Source organism: Ranitomeya variabilis, chromosome 4 (assembly GCF_051348905.1).
Source record: "Ranitomeya variabilis isolate aRanVar5 chromosome 4, aRanVar5.hap1, whole genome shotgun sequence".
Classification (NCBI taxonomy): domain Eukaryota; kingdom Metazoa; phylum Chordata; class Amphibia; order Anura; family Dendrobatidae; genus Ranitomeya; species Ranitomeya variabilis.
The window spans coordinates 159,575,220-159,595,942 of record NC_135235.1 but is presented as its reverse complement, the minus strand read 5'-3'; positions in this window follow the sequence as shown (position 1 = coordinate 159,595,942).

Here is a 20,723-nt window from a genome sequence, read left to right as displayed (position 1 = left end):
CCTATAGCAACCAATGACTCAGAGGTGTTATTTGCAGCACGAGATGATACATTGTCATGCATGAAGATGATTTTGCTCCTGAAGGCATGTTTCTGCTTTTTATACCATGGAAGAAAGTTGTCAGTCAGAAACTCTATATACTTTGCAGAGGTCATTTTCACACATTCAGGAACCTTAAAGGGCCCTTCCAGCTGTTTCCCCATGATTCCAGCCAAAAATATGACTCTTCCACCTCTTTGCTGATGTCGCAGCCTTGTTGGGCCATCCACCAACCATCCACTACTCCATCCATCTGCACCATCCAGGGTTGCTCGACACTCATCAGTAAGCAAGACTGTTTGGAAATTAGTCTCCATATATATCTGGGCCCACTGCAACCATTTCTGCTTGTGAAAACTGTTTAGGGGTGGCCAAATATTAGGTTTATACACACAACAAGCCTTTGAAGGATCCTACACCTTGAGGTTCGAGGGACTCCAGAGGCACCAGCAGCTTCAAATAACTGTTTGCTGCTTTGTAATGGTATTTTGGCAGCTGCTCTCTTAATCCAATGAATTTGTCTGGCAGAAACCGTCCTCATTATGCCTTTATCTGCATGAACTCTTTGTTCTGTTTCAGTCACAAATCTCTTCCCAGTATGATGATCACTCTTATGTTTTCGTGAAATATCTATTGTTTTCATCCCTTGTCCAAGGCATTGCACCATTTAACGCTTTTCATCAGCAGAGAGATCCTTTTTATTTCACATATTGCTTGAAACCTGTGGCCTGCTTAATAATGTGGAACATAATTTTTAAGTAGTTTTCCTTTAATTAGAATCACCTGGAAAACTAATTATCACATGTGTAAGATTGACTTCATTGATCCATTGAGCCCTGAGACACAATGCCATTCATGAGTTCATTTGAAAAACAAAACAATTAAATCTTTATGACACTTAAATCAAATTTGCATAATAATTTGGGACATGGTGTAGTTTTAAACTAGGAGCCGTGCTAATGCAACCGCCCTGGCTGTAAACCACTATGGAATAAAAGAGATGATGCCAGTGCTTGCTTCAGAGACAAGCGCTGACATCACTGACTCTGCCCTACCTGACGGCCTGACCAGCACTGAACTCTGGAGGTTGGAAAATATAGGAAATAATTATTTTATTAAATACAAACAAGTCACATAATTTGCACACACAATATACTAATTGTATTGGTCACACACATCTATATATCAAACTATTCTGCATGGTTTTACTGTATGCAAGCCATGTTTTCTATCCTGTCGGCCCCTACATTGATTTTACAGAAGCCAACAAATGAATTACTGGCTATTCTTCTATGCATCTTTCTATGCAATATAAAGATATTTATTTATATATATATATATATATATATATATATATATATATATATATAAAGGTGTGTCCAAACTTTTGGTCTGTACCGTATATATATATATATATATATATTTTGGATAACATGCTGGGCGGAAGATCCGAATTTTGTGGGGCGAGTAGTGAAATATTCGCTATGTTCCGAGTACCGTGAGTACCGCATTACTCGACGTGCACCAAATACTTCCGAATACACTCGCTCATCCCTAGTGACAGCTTCTTTTTTGAGGGACGAGTTGACGTTTTTACTTGTACCATTTTCAGACACATGACATTGTTTGATCTCTTTAAATTCTGATTTTTGCGAGACAGAATGAACAAAAACCAGCAATTCAGGAATTGCTTTTTAGTGTTTTTGCTATACCGTTCCACGTGTGGTAAAATTGATGCCGAAGCTTTATTCTTTGGGTCAGTGCGATCACAGCAATAATCAATTATAGAAATTTTTTATGATTTGGCGCTTTAAACTATTTTATAGAAAAAATAATTATTTTTGCATCGCTTTATTCTGAGAGTTATAACTTTTCATTTTTCTATGGACGGATCTTTATGGTAGCTTGTTTTTTGTGAGACAAAATGACGTTTTCAGGTGCCATTTTTATTTATATTCTTGTTTTTTATAGCATTTTATTGCACTTTTTGCTCATCGGTATAACTATAAAGCACAGTTTGTACCTCATTTTTTTCACTGAATTCACTGAAGGGGTTAACTAGTGGGACAGTTTTATAGGTCTGGTCTTTCCGGACTTGGCAATACCAAATATGTGCACTTTTTTGTTTATGTCACAATTCCTCTGCTCGGAGTGTCTGGAACTCTGAGATGGACAGCCATGTCATCCTATCCTGTGCTGGGGTGTGCTGAGCTGTCGGTGCTTTGATTGACAGCTCAGTTGACCTATCTAACTAGAAGGGGCAGAGATTTTCACAGGTGCTCCATGTTCTTGGTGATTGCCCTGTTTATTTAGATGAGCTGTCTGGCTCATATTATTGCCAGTCAAAGGCTTGTTCTAAGCTTGTGCTTTCTGGAGAGTTTGCCTGTACCCTGTGTTGTAAGGCTGGTTTCAGACTTGCGTTGCTGTGCGCAGGGAAATGCAGGATGCAGTAGGCGAGCTAGGATGGAGCTTCATGGAGGAAGCAAGGAGGAAGTACGCTGCCATCCGCAGCGCACAGCAACGCTAGTCTGAAACCAGCCTAAGTTCTGATCTTCCTCTTCTGCTGCTGATCTTTGGACCATGTTCAGACTACCTATTTGTTATTGCCTTTTTGCATCCGATATTCCGTTGCTGACCTTTGGACCCTGTTCAGATTACCCATTTGTTATTGACCCTTTGAATCTGATATTCCATTGCTGACCTTTGGACCGTGTTCAGACTACCCGTTTGTTATTGCCCCTTTGCTTATCCGCTATTTCTCTGGTATTCTAACCCTGGCATGTGACCTGACTTACAACTTCTTATTTTCCCTTGGTTTACTACTTGATTTTTTGGTATTGACCCCGGAACGTCTGACTGCACTGATTCACAACCTAACCATGAGTTGTGACTAGCATCACATTTTGAATGGCCACAAAAGCACTTTTTTTTCCTTCACCAATGGATCCTATTCGTACACTCTGCAATCAGGTGGCGAATCTGATCCAGATGATTCAGGATATCACAAGGGAACACCAGAAACTGGAATCTACACAGTCCCAGCTGCAGGGTCAGTTTTCAAGATCTAAGGATGCTTCCCAAAGCATTGTAGTAATGACTCCTTTACCTTCGGACGTGCAGTTGGTCTCTCCTGAACCTGTAGTTGCACTTCCTGACAAATTCTCAAGGGAGAAGGATCAGTTTAGGGTGTTGAGGTAGAGCTCCAAACAATTTTTTACCTTGCGACCCTCGTCTGGAAGGGATGAGCCCCAGCGGGTGGGAATAGTCATGTCCCTATTGTGAGGGGTTCCTCAAACTTGGGCATTCTCTTTGTCTCCACTAGCCCCAGAATAGTCTTACATTGATGCGTTTTTTTATGCCTTATGGATGATCTATGATGAATCTGACAGGGCCCAGGTCGCAGAAGCTAAGATCATGAGCCTGATACAGGGAGGCCACACTGCAGACGACTATAGCTCTGAGTTCTGGCAATGGTCCTCTGAGGTTTTGTGGAATGAGGCAGTAAGTTTCACTGGTGCCTTTCTGATACCGTAAAGGATACTCTGGCTTTGCATATTCCACCCTGTTCCCTGGGGGAGGCCATGACCAAGGCAATTCAAATGGATCGCCGAATTTGTGAGCGATGTGGTGAACGACAAGTCTGTTCACTTAGCTGAGATGGGACCAATGGAGTTTGGAACAGCCAGCTCTCATCTCATGGAGAGGGGGCATCGGCATGATTTTGCAATTTATTGTGGTCGTTCTGGACATGTCCGCAAAGCCTGTTCCATTTGCTCTCAAGCCAGCAAGCCGTAAGGAAACGTCTAAGTCTGGGTGATATTCGAGGAGGTCATCCACACTTCCAGGTACCCTTTTACTCCTCAGATAAAGTATTGCTGATTGTGGAACTTTGTTCCCAGAACCTGTGGTTATCTGCTCTTGCTTTCATTGACTGTGGATATGCCACCAATTTCATTGATTCTGGACTGGTTCTTAAATTAGTATTAGGGACAGCTAGATTGGAAAGACCTATTCAAATTGTCGCCATTGAGAGGACACCATTACTTCAGAACTTAGTTCAGCTGGTAATGGTGTAATTCACACTTAGAGTGGGAACACTTCACTCTGAGTCCATCTCCTGCTATGTGTTGGATAGTTTAACTGCTGGGTTGGTGTAGGGATTTCCATGGCTGCAAGTCCATAATCCTGTTTTTGATTGATGTCAGAAGGATATTGGAGTTTCTACTGTCATAAGAAATGTCTTAGCTCAGTAAAAATTTGCTCCGCTAGTCTGGTGGGTCTGCCAGCTTACTGGAAAGACTTCAGGGATGTGTTTTTGGAGAAAGAGGCTAAAATTTTACCGCCCCATCATCCTTATGATTGTGCTATAAATCTTTTTTCTAATGCCAAATTGTCTAAAGCTCGGCTATATAATTTGTCAAGACCTAAACGGACCACTATGAAAGAATATATAAATTTAAGTTTACGGAAGGGTCATATCAGTCCATCCTCCTCACCTGTATCTCTGTCCTTACCGTAATTTCTGTGACCTGAACAAACTTACAGTTAGGAATACTTACCCGCGTCCACTTATCCCTGACCTATATAATCAGCTTACAGGGCGAAATAATTTTCTAAGCTTTACCTTAGAGGGGCATATTGTCATGATACCTGGGTATTAACCCCTTCCCGACCTGTGACGCCACGTAGGCATCATGAAAGTCGGTGCCAATCCGACCTGTGACGCCTATGTGGCATCATGGAGAGATTGCGTCCCTGCAGATTGGGTGAAAGGGTTAACTCCAATTTCACCTGATCTGCAGGGACAGGGGGAGTGGTACTTCAGCCCAGGGGGTGGCTTCACCCCCTCGTGGCTACGATCGCTCTGACTGGCTGTTGAAAGTGAAACAGCCAATCAGAGCGATTTGTAATATTTCACCTATGAAAATGGTGAAATATTACAATCCAGCCATGGCTGATGCTGCAATATCATCGGCCATGGCTGGAAACCCTGTCCTGTGCTCCGCTCCCCTCAATCTGCCTGTCCGCTCCCCCGTGCTCCGATCCCACCCCCCCGTGCTCCAACCCCCCCATGCTCCGATCCCCCCCACATACTTACTGAGCTTCCCGGTGTCTGTCCGTCTGCTCCATGTGCACCGCCATCTTCCAGAATGGCAGGCGTATGCACAGTGCGCCCGCCGAGTCTGCCGGCTGGCAGATTCGTTCTAGGTACATTTTGATCACTGTGATAAAACCTATCACAGTGATCAAAATAAAAAAAATAGTAAATGACCCCCCCCTTTATCACCCCCATAGGTAGGGACAATAATAAAAATAAAGAAAATATATTTACTTTTATTTTTACACTAGGGTTAGGGTTAGAACTATGGTTAGGGTTAGGGTTTGGGCTAGGGTTAGGGCTAGGTTTAGGGTTAGAATTAGGGTTAGGGTTAGAATTAGGTTATGTGCACATGCTGCGGATTTCGATGCGGAACCGCAGGGTTTCCACAGAGGTTTCCCATAAGTTTACAGTACAATGTAAACCTATGGGAAATGAAATCTGCAGTGCCCATGCTGCGGAACAAACCGCGCGGAAACGCAGCGGTTTATATTCTGCAGCATGTCAATTCTTTGTGTGGATTCCGCTGCGGGTTTACACCTGCTCCAATAGAAAACTGCAGGTGTAAACCCGCAGCGGAAACCACACTAGAAACCGCGATAAATCCGCAGTAAAAACCACAGTGGTTTTGCACTGCGGATTTATCAATTCCGCTGCGGAAAATTCCGCAATGGAATTCACAGTGTGGGCACATACCCTAAGGCTATGTGCACACGGTACGGATTTGGCTGCGGATCCGCGGCGGATTGGCCGCTGCGGATTCGTAGCAGTTTTCCATCAGGTTTACAGTACCATGTAAACCTATGGAAAACCAAATCTGCTGTGTCCATGGTGCAGAAAATACCGTGTGGAAGCGCTTCATTGTATTTTCTGTTGTGAACTATACTTCTTGGCTCCCTCTTGTGGTCACTAGTGATTTGGCACTTGATTGTCTTTTACCAGGTTGGTACTCACCTGCTTCGTTAGGCCTGGGGTGTTGCTATTTAAACTTCCTGGATTCTCAGTCCAGTGCCTGGCATCGTTGTAATCAGTTCATTTCTGTTTGCTCCTGTCTTCAGGTTCTGGTTCTTTGCAAGATAAGCTAAGTCCTGCTTTCTTATTTTTGTTTATTTGCATTGTTCTTATTTTTGTCCAGCTTGTACAAAATGTGATTCCTGATATCGCTGGAAGCTCTAGGGGGCTGATATTCTCCCCCCTCACCGTTAGTCGGTTTGGGGGTTCTTGGATACTCAGCGTGGATATTTTGCAGGGTTTTTTGCTGACCATATAAGTCATCTTTCTATCTTCTGCTATTTAGTCAGTGGGCCTCTCTTTGCTAAAATCTAGTTCATTCTTACGTTTGTCTTTTCTTCTTGCCTCACCGTTATTATTTGTTGGGGGCTTGTATTACTTTGGGGTCTTTTCTCTGGAGGCAAGAGAGGTCTTATTTTCCCTGATAGGGTTAGTTAGTTCTCCGGCTGGCGCGAGACGTCTAGGATCAACGTAGGCACGTTCCCCGGCTACTGTTAGTGTTTGTGCTAGGATCAGCTATATGGTCAGCTTAGTTACCACTTCCCTATGAGCTGGTATTTATGTTTACAGACTTTGCTTTAATCTCGGAGATCCCTTGCCATTGAAATCACAACATTATGCCAGGTCATTAATAGTTAATGCATTGCAGAAGTGGGATTAAAAGAAAAGGAGTTCTGAGTTTTTTGGGGTTTTTTCTCCTCTTTTTTCCTTCCCCTTTTTCTCAGAGTGGCTGTAAGCTTTGCTGCAGACATGAATGTTCAGACCTTGATTACTAGTGTGGATCAGCTTGCTGCACGAGTGCAGAGCATTCAGGATTTTGTTGTTAGCAGTCCTATGTCTGAGCCTAAGATACCTATTCCTGAGCTGTTCTCTGGAGATCGATTTAAATTTAGGAATTTTAGGAATAATTGTAAATTGTTTCTATCTTTGAAATCTCGTTCATCTAGAGATTCAGCTCAGCAAGTTAAAATTGTTATCTCCTTTTTGCGTGGCGACCCTCAGGATTGGGCTTTCGCGTTAGCGCCAGGAGATCCGGCATTGGCGGATGTTGATGCGTTTTTTCTGGCGCTCGGATTGCTTTATGAGGAGCCTAATCTTGAAATTCAGGCAGAAAAAGCTCTACTGGCTATCTCTCAGGGCCAGGATGAAGCCGAAGTGTATTGCCAAAAATTTCGGAAATGGTCCGTGCTTACTCAATGGAATGAATGTGCTCTGGCCGCAAATTTCAGAAATGGCCTTTCTGAAGCCATTAAGAATGTGATGGTGGGTTTCACAATTCCTACAAGTCTGAATGATTCTATGGCGCTGGCTATTCAGATTGATCGGCGTTTGCGGGAGCGCAAATCCACTAATCCTCTGGCGGTGTTGTCTGAACAGACACCTCTTTCAATGCAATGTGATAGAAACCCCGATCCAGCAATGCAATGTGATAGAATCCTGACTAGAACCGAACGACAAAATCATAGACGACAGAATGGGCTGTGTTTTTACTGTGGTGATTCTACACATGTTATATCAGCATGCTCTAAACGCCTAACCAAGGTTGTCAGTCCTGTCTCCATTGGTAATTTGCAGCCTAAATTTATTTTGTCTGTGACTTTAATTTGTTCATTGTCTTCCTACCCTGTTATGGCGTTTGTGGATTCAGGTGCTGCCCTGAGTCTTATGGACTTGTCGTTTGCCAAGCGCTGTGGTTTTGTCCTGGAGCCTTTAAAAGTTCCTATTCCTCTCAGAGGAATTGATGCTACGCCACTGGCGGAAAATAAACCGCAGTTTTGGACACAAGTGACCATGTGCATGACTCCTGAACATCGGGAGGTGATTCGTTTTCTTGTTCTGCATAAAATGAATGATTTGGTCGTGTTAGGTCTGCCATGGTTACAGACCCATAATCCTGTTTTGGATTGGAAGGCTAAGTTTGTGTCGAGTTGGGGTTGTCAGGGAATTCATTGTGATTCTCCGCCGGTGTCTATTGCTACTTCTACTCCTTCAGAAGTTCCTGAGTATTTGTGTGACTATCAGGATGTATTCAGTGAGTCCAGGTCCAGTGCTCTTCCTCCTCATAGGGACTGTGACTGCGCTATAGATTTGATTCCTGGCAGTAAATTTCCTAAGGGACGATTATTTAATTTGTCTGTACCCGAACATGCCGCGATGCATTCTTATGTCAAGGAGTCTTTGGAGAAGGGGCATATTCGTCCATCCTCTTCCCCTCTTGGTGCGGGATTCTTTTTTGTGGCCAAGAAGGACGGGTCTTTGAGACCTTGTATAGACTATCGGCTTCTGAATAAAATCACTGTTAAGTTTTAGTATCCTTTGCCACTATTGTCAGACTTGTTTGCTCGGATTAAGGGTGCCAAGTGGTTCACCAAGATAGATCTTCGTGGTGCGTACAACCTTGTGCGCATTAGGCAGGGAGATGAATGGAAAACTGCATTCAATACGCCCGAAGGTCATTTTGAATACTTGGTGATGCCCTTTGGGCTCTCTAATGCTCCTTCAGTGTTTCAGTCCTTTATGCATGATATCTTCCGGAAGTATCTGGATAAATTTATGATTGTTTATCTGGATGATATTCTGGTTTTCTCGGATGATTGGGATTCTCATGTAAAGCAGGTCAGGATGGTGTTTCAGGTTTTGCGTGATAATGCTTTGTTTGTGAAGGGCTCAAAGTGTCTCTTTGGAGTGCAGAAGGTTTCCTTTTTGGGTTTTATTTTCTCCCCTTCTGCTGTGGAGATGGACCCAGTCAAGGTCCGAGCTATTCATGATTGGACTCAGCCCACGTCTGTTAAGAGTCTTCAGAAGTTCTTGGGGTTTGCTAATTTCTACCGTCGCTTTATCGCTAACTTTTCTAGCGTTGTTAAACCTTTGACGGATATGACCAAGAAAGGTTCTGATGTGGCTAATTGGGCCCCTGCAGCTGTGGAGGCCTTCCAGGAGCTGAAGCGCCGGTTTACTTCGGCGCCTGTTTTGTGCCAGCCTGATGTCTCACTTCCCTTTCAGGTTGAAGTGGATGCTTCTGAGATCGGTGCTGGGGCTGTTTTGTCACAGAGAGGCTCTGGTTGCTCTGTGATGAGACCATGTGCTTTTTTCTCTAGGAAGTTTTCGCCTGCTGAGCGGAACTATGATGTTGGTAATCGGGAGTTGTTGGCCATGAAGTGGGCATTTGAGGAGTGGCGTCATTGGCTCGAGGGCGCTAAGCATCGTGTGGTGGTCTTGACTGATCACAAAAATCTGATGTATCTCGAGTCTGCTAAGCGCCTGAATCCTAGACAGGCTCGTTGGTCATTGTTTTTCTCTCGTTTTGACTTTGTGGTCTCGTACCTGCCTGGTTCGAAGAATGTTAAGGCTGATGCTCTTTCTAGGAGCTTTGTGCCTGACTCTCCTGGAGTCTCGGAGCCAGCTGGTATTCTTAAAGAGGGAGTAATCGTGTCGGCCATATCTCCTGATTTGCGACGTGTGTTGCAGAGATTTCAGGCTGGTAGACCTGACTCTTGTCCACCCGACAGACTGTTTGTTCCTGATAAATGGACCAGCAAAGTCATTTCCGAGGTTCATTCCTCGGTGTTGGCAGGGCATTCGGGAATTTTTGGTACCCGAGATTTGGTGGCTAGGTCCTTTTGGTGGCCTTCCTTGTCACGGGATGTGCGGTCATTTGTGCAGTCCTGTGGGACTTGTGCTCGGGCTAAGCCTTGTTGTTCTCGTGCTAGCGGGTTGCTTCTGCCCTTGCCCGTCCCGAAGAGGCCTTGGACACACATTTCCATGGATTTCATTTCTGATCTTTCGGTGTCTCAAGGAATGTCTGTCATCTGGGTGGTGTGTGATCGTTTTTCCAAGATGGTCCATTTGGTACCCTTGCCTAAGTTGCCTTCCTCTTCCGATCTGGTTCCTTTGTTTTTTCAGAATGTGGTTCGTTTACACGGCATTCCGGAGAATATCGTGTCCGACAGAGGATCCCAGTTTGTGTCCAGATTCTGGCGATCTTTTTGTGCTAAAATGGGCATTGATTTGTCGTTTTCATCTGCCTTCCATCCCCAGACTAATGGTCAAACGGAGTGAACTAATCAGACACTGGAGGCTTATTTGCGATGTTTTGTTTCTGCGGACCAGGATGATTGGGTGACCTTCTTGCCATTGGCGGAGTTTGCCCTTAATAATCGGGCTAGTTCCGCTACTTTGGTTTCGCCATTCTTCTGCAACTCTGGTTTTCATCCTCGTTTCTCCTCGGGTCATGTTGAGTCTTCTGACTGTCCTGGGGTGGATTCCGTGGTGGATAGGTTGCAGCGGATTTGGAATCATGTGGAGGACAACTTGAAGTTGTCACAGGAGAAGGCTCAGCGTTTTGCCAACCACCGCCGCGGTGTGGGCCCCCGACTTCGTGTTGGGGATTTGGTTTGGTTGTCTTCTCGGTATGTCCCTCTGAAGGTTTCCTCTCCTAAGTTTAAGCCTCGCTTTATTGGTCCTTATAAAATTTTGGAAGTTCTTAACCCGGTTTCTTTTCGTTTGCATCTTCCGGTGTCATTTGCCATTCACAACATGTTCCATAGGTCTTTGTTGCGGCGATACGTTGTGCCTGTGGTTCCTGCTGTTGAGCCTCCTGCTCCGGTGTTGGTTGAGGGCGAGTTGGAGTACATGGTAGAGAAGATCTTGGATTCTCGTCTCTCTAGACGGAGGCTTCAGTATTTGGTCAAATGGAAGGGCTATGGTCAGGAAGATAATTCCTTGGTGGCCGCCTCTGATGTTCATGCGGCCGATTTGGTTCGTGCCTTCCACGCTGCTCATCCTGGTCGCCCTGGTGGTCTTGGTGAGGGTTCGGTGACCCCTCCTTAAAGGTGGGGTACTGTTGTGAACTATACTTCTTGGCTCCCTCTTGTGGTCACTAGTGATTTGGCACTTGATTGTCTTTTACCAGGTTGGTACTCACCTGCTTCGTTAGGCCTGGGGTGTTGCTATTTAAACTTCCTGGATTCTCAGTCCAGTGCCTGGCATCGTTGTAATCAGTTCATTTCTGTTTGCTCCTGTCTTCAGGTCCTGGTTCTTTGCAAGATAAGCTAAGTCCTGCTTTCTTATTTTTGTTTATTTGCATTGTTCTTATTTTTGTCCAGCTTGTACAAAATGTGATTCCTGATATCGCTGGAAGCTCTAGGGGGCTGATATTCTCCCCCCTCACCGTTAGTCGGTTTGGGGGTTCTTGGATACTCAGCGTGGATATTTTGCAGGGTTTTTTGCTGACCATATAAGTCATCTTTCTATCTTCTGCTATTTAGTCAGTGGGCCTCTCTTTGCTAAAATCTAGTTCATTCTTACGTTTGTCTTTTCTTCTTGCCTCACCGTTATTATTTGTTGGGGGCTTGTATTACTTTGGGGTCTTTTCTCTGGAGGCAAGAGAGGTCTTATTTTCCCTGATAGGGTTAGTTAGTTCTCCGGCTGGCGCGAGACGTCTAGGATCAACGTAGGCACGTTCCCCGGCTACTGTTAGTGTTTGTGCTAGGATCAGCTATATGGTCAGCTTAGTTACCACTTCCCTATGAGCTGGTATTTATGTTTGCAGACTTTGCTTTAATCTCGGAGATCCCTTGCCATTGGGATCACAACAATTTTCTGCAGCAATCAGTTCTTTGTGCGGATTCCGCAGCGTTTTACACCTGTACTTCAACAGGAATCCGCAGGTGAAATCTGCACAAAAAAACACTGGAAATCCGCTGTTAATCCGCAGGTAAAACGCAGTGCATTTTACCTGTGGATTTTTCAAAAATGGTGCGGAAAAATCTCACACGAATCCGCAACGTGGGCACATAGCCTTAGGGTTAGGGTTGGAATTAGAGTTAGGGTTGGAATTAGGGCTAGAGTTGGAAATAGGGTTAAGATTAGGCTTGTGGTTAGGGTTATGGTTAGGGTTAGGGGTGTGTTGGGGTTAGGGTTGTGGTTAGGGTTGGGATTAGGGTTAGGATTAGGGTTGGGATTAGGGTTAGGGGTGTGTCGGGGTTAGGGTTGTGGTTAGGGGTGTGTTGGGGTTAGGGTTGTGATTAGGGTTATGGCTAGAGTTGGGATTAGGGTTAGGGGTGTGTTGGGGTTAGTGTTGGCATTAGAATTGAGGGGTTTCCACTGTTTAGGCACATCAGAGGTCTCCAAACGCAACATGGCGCCACCATTGATTCCAGCCAATCTTGTGTTGAAAAAGTCAAATGGTGCTCCCTCCCTTCCGTGCCCTGACATGCGCCCAAACAGTGGTTTACCCCCACATATGGGGTACCAGCATACTCAGGACAAACTGGGCAATTACTACTGGGGTCCAATATTTTCCTGTTACCCTTGCGAAAATAAAAAAAATTACTTGCTAAAGCAGAATTTTTGAGGAAAGAAAAACATTTTTTTTTTCATGGCTCTGCTTTATAATCTGTGAAGCACTTGGGGGTTCAAAGTGCTCACCACACATCTGGATAAGTTTCTTGGGGGGTCTAGTTTCCAAAATGGGGTCACTTGTGGGGGGTTTCTACTGTTTATGCAGATCAGGGGCTCTGCAAATGCAACGTGACACCCGCAGACCATTCCATCAGTCTGCATTTCAAAACGTCACTACTTCCCATCTGAGCCCCGACGTGTGCCCAAACAGTGGTTTACCCCCACATGTGGGGTATCAGTATACTCAGGACAAACTGGACAACAAGCTTTGGGGTCTAATTTCTCCTGTTACCCGTGTGAAAATAAAAAATTGCTTGCTGAAACATAATTTTGGAGGAAAGAAAAATTATTTTTTTATTTTCACGGCTCTGCGTTATAAACTTCTGTGAAGCACTTGGGAGTTTAAAGTGGTCACCGCACATCTAGATTAGTTCCATGGGAGGTCTAGTTTCCAAAATGGGGTAATTTGTGGGGGAACTCCAATGTTTAGGCACACAGGGGCTCTCCAAACACGACATGGTGTCCGCTAACGATTGGAGCTAATTTTTCATTCAAAAAGTCAAATGGTGCTCCTTCCTTTCCAAGCCCTGCCGTGTGCCCAAACAGTGGTTTACCCCCACATGTGAGGAATCAATGTATTCAGGAGAAATTGCCCAATAAATTTTAGGATCCATTTTATCATGTTGCCCATGTGGAAATGAACAAATTGAGGCTAAATGAAATTTTTTGTGAAAAAAAAGTACTTTTTCATTTTTATGGATCAATTTGTGATGCACCTGGGGGTTCAAAGTGCTCACGATGCATCTAGATAAGTTCCTTGAGGGGTCTAGTTTCCAAAATGTGGTCACTTGTGGGGGAGCTCCAATCTTTAGGTACACAGGGGCTCTCCAAACACGACATGGTGTCCGCTAACGATTGGAGCTAATTTTTCATTCAAAAGTCCAATGGCGCTCCTTCCCTTCCGAGCCTTGCCATGTGCACAAACAGTGGTTTGTGACCATTTATGAGGTATCAGTGTACTCAGGAGAAATTGCCCAACACATTTTAGGATCCATGTTATCCTGTTGCCCATGTGAAAATGAATAAATTAAGGCTAAAATAATTTTTTTGTGAAAAAAAAGTACTTTTTCATTTTTACGGATTAATTTGTGAATCACCTGGGGGATCAAAGTGCTCACTATGCTTCTCGATAAGCTCCTTGGGGGGTCTAGTTTCCAAAATGGGGTCACTTTTGAGGGAGCTCTAATGTTTAGGCACATAGGGGCTCTCCAAACGCGACATGGTGTCCGCTAAAGATTGGAGCCAATTTTTCATTGAAAAAGTCAAATAGCGCTCCTTCCCTTCCGAGCCCTGTTGTGCGCCCAAACAGTGGTTTCCCCCCATATGGGGTATTGGCGTACTCAGGACATATTGTACAATAACTTTTTGGTTCCAGTTTCTATTTTAACCCTTGAGAAAATAAAAAAATTGTTGCTAAAAGATCAATTTTGTGACTAAACAGTCAAATGTTCATTTTTTCCTTCCATGTTGCTTCTGCTCCTGTGAAGCACCTGAAGGGTTAATAAACTTTTTGAATGTGTTTTTGTTTTGAGCACCTTGAGGGGTGCAGTTTTTAGAATGGTGTAACTTTTGGGTATTTTCAGCCATATAGACCCTTCAAACCGACTTCAAATGTGAGGTGGTCCCTAAAAAAATGGTTTTGTAAATTTAATTGTAAAAATGAGAAATCGCTGGTCAAATTTTAACCCTTATAACTTCCTAGCAAAAAAAATGTTGTTTCCAAAATTGTGCTGATGTAAAGTAGACATGTGGGTAATGTTATTTATTAACTACTTTGTGTCACATAACTCTCTCGTTTAACAGAATAAAAATTCAAAATTTGAAAATTGCGAAATTTTCAAATTTTTCGCTAAATTTCCATTTTTTCACAAATAAATGCAAAAATTATCGACCTAAATTTACCAATAACATGAAGCACAATATGTCACAAAAAAACAATCTCAGAACCGCTAGGATCCGTTGAAGCGTTCCTGAGTTATTACCTCATAAAGGGACACTGGTCAGAATTGCAAAAAATGGCCGGGTCATTAAGGTCAAAATAGGCTGGGTCATGAAGTGGTTAATGCTGCAAGGCAAACTGCACCCAGCAGCAACAGAGCTGGACCAGGCACTGGGTAGCTAACCTGATCACCAATGGGACCTTCCACATGAGACAGAGTGATCAGGTTAAGCAACAGGACCTTAGATCATGTGATAGAGTGGGAGGCAGTCTGGGAGGCATAGCCAGATGCCAGGAAACAGAGAAGGAGCAAGCATAAAAGAATAGTGAAGCAAGCAGAGGTCGTAGCCAGGAGATTACAAAATACCAACAGGAACAGTCTGGGAATAGTCAGAAGCCAAGCCAGTGGTCAGAAATCCAGGAAAACGAGCAAAGCACGTGACAACAAGACAATAACAAGCCAGAACACACTTCAGAGGTCAAGCATACAGACTACAGAAAACTTTAGCTGACAAGGATACCAGGTTAGGAGCGAGTATAAATAGCACTCCCATCTTGAAAGAGAGGCTAACAACATTAACCCTGAGAGAACAGGACATTAATCTTGTCCTAATCATGACAGTACCCCCCTTAACGGGGAGCCACTGGACCCCCAGGCTTCTCAGGGTACCTGTCATGAAAAGCCCACAGAAGTCGATCAGCATGCACAGAACTGGCCAGAACCCATAATCGATCCTCAATAGAATATCCCTTCCAATGTATTAAGTACTGAAGCCTTCAACGCATCCACCGTGAATCAATGATGCGCCCTACCTCGCACTCCGGCTGACCCTTTACCAACAATGGCGGAATATTGGATGAGGAATCTTCTCTAACCATCCCCACAGGTTTTAATAGAGACCTGTGGAAGGCATTACATATTGTGAAGGAGGCGGGCAACTGTAATCTATTGGCCACCGGGTTGATCACCTCTATAATATTGTATGGACCTATCAACCTGGGGCCCAACTTCATAGAGGGTACTTTAAGTTTGATGGTATGGGTAGACAACCACATGTTCTCCCCCACCATCAGTGTAGGAGCTGACCATCACTCGTGTCCGCAAAATGTTTGTACCTCCTTTGAGCATTGGAGATATTACTCTGAACCTTCCTCCAAAGGGTTCTTAACTGTTGCACCAGACCCTCAGCACCAGAGCACCCAGAATCCATGCGGAAAAATTCTCCAAATTGTGGAACAAACCCATAATTGACCTGAAAAAAGGAGATTTGCCAGTATTCTGATTAATACGACAGTTGAACGCAAATTCTGCCATGGGTAATACCTCACACCAGTCCTCCTGTCTGGAAGAGGCAAGGCGTCTCAAAATTTGTTTCAACGACTGGTTGGTGCACTCAGTCTGACTGTTTGAAGGACGCTCTGGTACTTCATCCTCTTCCTGATTAACCCTGAGAGAACAGGACATTAACCTTGTCCTAACCATGACAGTACTCCCCTTAATGGGGGGCCACTGGACCCCCAGGCTTCTCAGGGTACCTGGCATGAAAAGCCCGCACCAGTCGATCAGCATGCATTGAACTGGCCGGAACCCATGATCGATCCTGAATAGAATATCCCTTCCAATACTGAAGCCTTCGATGCATCCACCGTGAATCAATCATGCGCCCTAACTCACACTCCGGCTGACCTTCTACCAACACTGGCGGAAAATTGGATGAGGAATCTTCTCTCTCTCAGAGACAGAGACTGACCCAATCTCTATGGGCTCAGATACAGGTGCAGCGTCACACAATTTAGAGAACAAAGAAGTCTCCTGCTGCATCATTCCTCTAGCAAGGAGTCTCCGGTCCATTTGAAATGCCTGTGTCATGGCATCCTCCAGGTTATCAGGAGGAGGATGAAGTGCCAGAGCGTCCTTCAAACCGTCAGACAGAACCATGCGGAACAACCCCCTCAGGGCTGCATCGTTCCAAGAAATTTCAGCTGCCCAGCTCCTAAACTCTGAGCAGAACCATTCAGCGGAATGCTTCCCCTGTGTCACACTCATGTCTTACCGTTGGGAAAATAAAAAATTGGGGGCTAAAAAATCATTTATGTGAAAAAATATGATTTTCTATTTTTACGGCTCTGCATTATAAACTTCTGTGAATCACTTAATGGGTCAAAGTGCTCACCACACATCTAGATAAGTTCCTTAGGGGGTCTACTTTCCAAAATGGTGTTACTTGTGGGGGGTTTCAATGTTTAGGCACATCAGGGGCTCTTCAAACGCAGCATGGCGTCCCATCTCAATTCCTGTCAATTTTGCATTGAAAAGTCAAATGGCGCTCCTTCCCTTCCGAGCTCTCCCATGCGCCAAAACAGTGGTTTACCCCCACATATGGGGTATCAGAGTACACAAATTGTCCAACAACTTTTGCGGTCCATTTTCTCCTGTTATCCTTGGTAAAATAAAACAGATTGGAGCTGAAGTAAATTTTTGGTGAAAAAAAGTTAAATGTTCATTTTTATTTAAACATTCCAAAAATTCCTGTGAAACACCTGAAGGGTTAATAAACTTCTTGAATGTGGTTTTGAGCACTGTGAGGGGTGCAGTTTTTAGAATGGTGTCAAACTTGGTTATTTTCTATCATATAGACCCTCAAAATGACTTCAAATTAGATGTGGTCCCTAAAAAAAATGGTGTTGTAAAAATGAGAAATTGCTGGTCAACTTTTAACCCTTATAACTCCCTAACAAAAAAAAATTGGTTCCAAAATTGTGCTGACGTAAAGTAGACATGTGGGAAATGTTACTTATTAATTATTTTGTGTGACATGTCTCTGTGATTTAATTGCATAAAAATTCAAAGTTAAAAAATTGCAAAATTTTTGCCAAATTTCTGTTTTTTTTCACAAATAAACACAGGTAATATCAAAGAAATTTTACCACTATCATGAAGTACAATATGTCTCCAGAAAACAGTGTCAGAATCACCAGGATCCGTTGAAGCGTTCCAGAGTTATAACCTCATAAAAGGACAGTGGTCAGAATTGTAAAAATTGGCCTGGTTATTAACGTGCAAACCACCCTTGGGGGTAAAGGGGTTAAACACATGTGATAATTTGTTTTCCAGGTGATTCTAATTAAAGGAAAACTACTTACAGCTTATGTTCCACATTATTAAGCAGGCCACAGGTTTCAAGCAATATGGGAAATAGAAAGGATCTCTCTGCTGCTGAACAGCATTAACTAGTGCAATGCCTTGGGTGAGGGATGAAAACATTATATATTTCATGAAAACTTAAGAGTGATCATCATACTGTGAAGAGATTTGTGACTGAAACAGAGCACAGACAGAGTTCATGCAGATAAAGGCATAATGAGGAAGGTTTCTGCCAGACAAATTCATTGGATTAAGAGAGCAGCTGCAAAATACCATTGCAAAGCAGCAAACAGTTATTTGAAGCTGCTGGTGCCTCTGGAGTCCCTCGAACCTCAAGGTGTAGGATCCTTCAAAGGCTTGCTGTGTGCATAAACCTACTATTTGGCCTCCCCTTAACAGTGTTCGCAAGCAGAAATGGTTGCAGTGGCCCAGACATACATGAAGACTAATTTTCAGTCTTGTTTACTGTTGAGTGTCGAGCAACTCTGGATGGTCCAGATGGACAGACTAGTGAATGGTTCATGGATGGCCACCATGTCCCAACAAGGCTGCGACATCAGCAAGGTGATGGAGGAGTCATGTTTTGAGCCAGAATCATGAGGAAATAGCTGGTATGGTCCTTTAAGGTTCCTGAAGGTGTGAAAATGACCTCTGCAAAGTATATAGAGTTTCAGACTGACAACTTTCTTCCATGGTATAAAAAGCAGAAACATGCCTTCAGGAGCAAAACCATTTTCATGCATGACAATGCACCATCTCATTAAGAACCAAAGAAAGGCGGGCACCGCACAAAGAATATACAAGCTCCAGGGATCAACCACGTGCATATATAATGTATACACTCAACACAAAAGAAAAGAATATGCACACAGTGGGATCAACCTGATATGATAAATTTTATTTTATTATAGAATGACACCTCACTACACATAATGGCAAAACAGGAAGGACCATACATTTAAAAACATCTAAAAACCAGACAGACCTACCCTCAACCCCCCACAAATACAATTAAGGGCCTGTAAATGAAAAAAATGCATGTACACATACCGTAGAGAGCATAACATACAAATAAGCAAATGAGAAACAATAGAAGTATATAAATATTAACTTTCTAATATAGCCAATTGGCGCAATGCCCCTACACAGACAGTTATATAAACAGAACCCTAAACAATAACCCTACCTCCCAGTCCTGTTCCAGGCCTGTGGTGAAAACACAATACCATATGCCAGGTAAATACCTGGTGTAGCCACAGCCTGTCCTAAATCTAACACCCCAGGTCATACATTACCAAGCTAAATGTGAAGTATCTTGCCGCCAAAAAATGACAATGTGTCTAAATCCAAGAATTTGCCTATGGGGCAAGAACACAACACGCTGGTGGAGGTGTATATACCTTCCCCTGACGAAGACGCTCTAGCAGCGTCGATACGCGTGGGGCCTTTGTCCCCCTCCCCCCTCCCTCCTCCTTTATGCTGCTTTGGATCCGGTCCTGGACTTTTTCATCTACCCCAGCCGCACTTAGGTATATACACCTCCACCAGCGTGTTGTGTTCTTGCCCCATAGGCAAATTCTTGGATTTAGACACATTGTCATTTTTTGGCGGCAAGATACTTCACATTTAGCTTGGTAATGTATGACCTGGGGTGTTAGATTTAGGACAGGCTGTGGCTACACCAGGTATTTACCTGGCATATGGTATTGTGTTTTCACCACAGGCCTGGAACAGGACTGGGAGGTAGGGTTATTGTTTAGGGTTCTGTTTATATAACTGTCTGTGTAGGGGCATTGCGCCAATTGGCTATATTAGAAAGTTAATATTTATATACTTCTATTGTTTCTCATTTGCTTATTTGTATGTTATGCTCTCTACGGTATGTGTACATGCATTTTTTTCATTTACAGGCCCTTAATTGTATTTGTGGGGGGTTGAGGGTAGGTCTGTCTGGTTTTTAGATGTTTTTAAATGTATGGTCCTTCCTGTTTTGCCATTATGTGTAGTGAGGTGTCATTCTATAATAAAATAAAATTTATCATATCAGGTTGATCCCACTGTGTGCATATTCTTTTCTTTTGTGTTGAGTGAATGCACCATCTCATGCTGCAAAGAATACCTCTGAGTCATTGGCTGCTATGGGCATAAAAGGAGATAAACTCATGGTGTGGCTACCATCTTCCCCTGACTTCAACCCTATAGAGAACCTTTGGAGTATCATCAAGCAAATCAAGCAAACTATCTATGAGGGTGGGAGGCAGTTCACAACAAAACAGCAGCTCTGGGAGGCTATTCTGACTTCATGCAAAGAAATACAAGCGGAAACTCTCCAAAAACTCACAAGTTCAATAGATGCAAGAATTGTAAAGGTGATATCAAAGAAGGGTTCTTATGCTAGCATGTAGTTGGTCTGTTAGGATGTTTTGGGGTTAAATAGCTCTTTTATTCAGTGAATGTGACCTCCTAATGCTGCAAATTCCAGAAATGAGCATTTTCAGTTCTTTAAAATGATCACTGTTTACATAGTTACATAGTTATTAAGGTTGAAGGAAGACTGTAAGTCCATCTAGTTCAACCCATAGCCTAACCTAACATGCCCTAACATGTTGATCCAGGGGAAGGCAAAAAAACCCCATGTGGCAAAGAGTAACTCCACCATGGGGAAAAAATTCCTTCCCGACTCCACATACGGCAATCAGACTAGTTCCCTGGATCAACGCCTTATCAAGGAATCTAGTGTATATACCCTGTAACATTATACTTTTCCAGAAAGGTATCCAGTCCCCTCTTAAATTTAATTAATGAATCACTCATTACAACATCATACGGCAGAGAGTTCCATAGTCTCACTGCTCTTACAGTAAAGAATCCGCGTCTGTTATTATGCTTAAACCTTCTTTCCTCCAGACATAGAGGATGCCCCCTTGTCCCTGTCTCAGGTCTATGATTAAAAAGATCATCAGAAAGGTCTTTGTACTGTCCCCTCATATATTTATACATTAACATAAGATCACCCCTTAGTCTTCGTT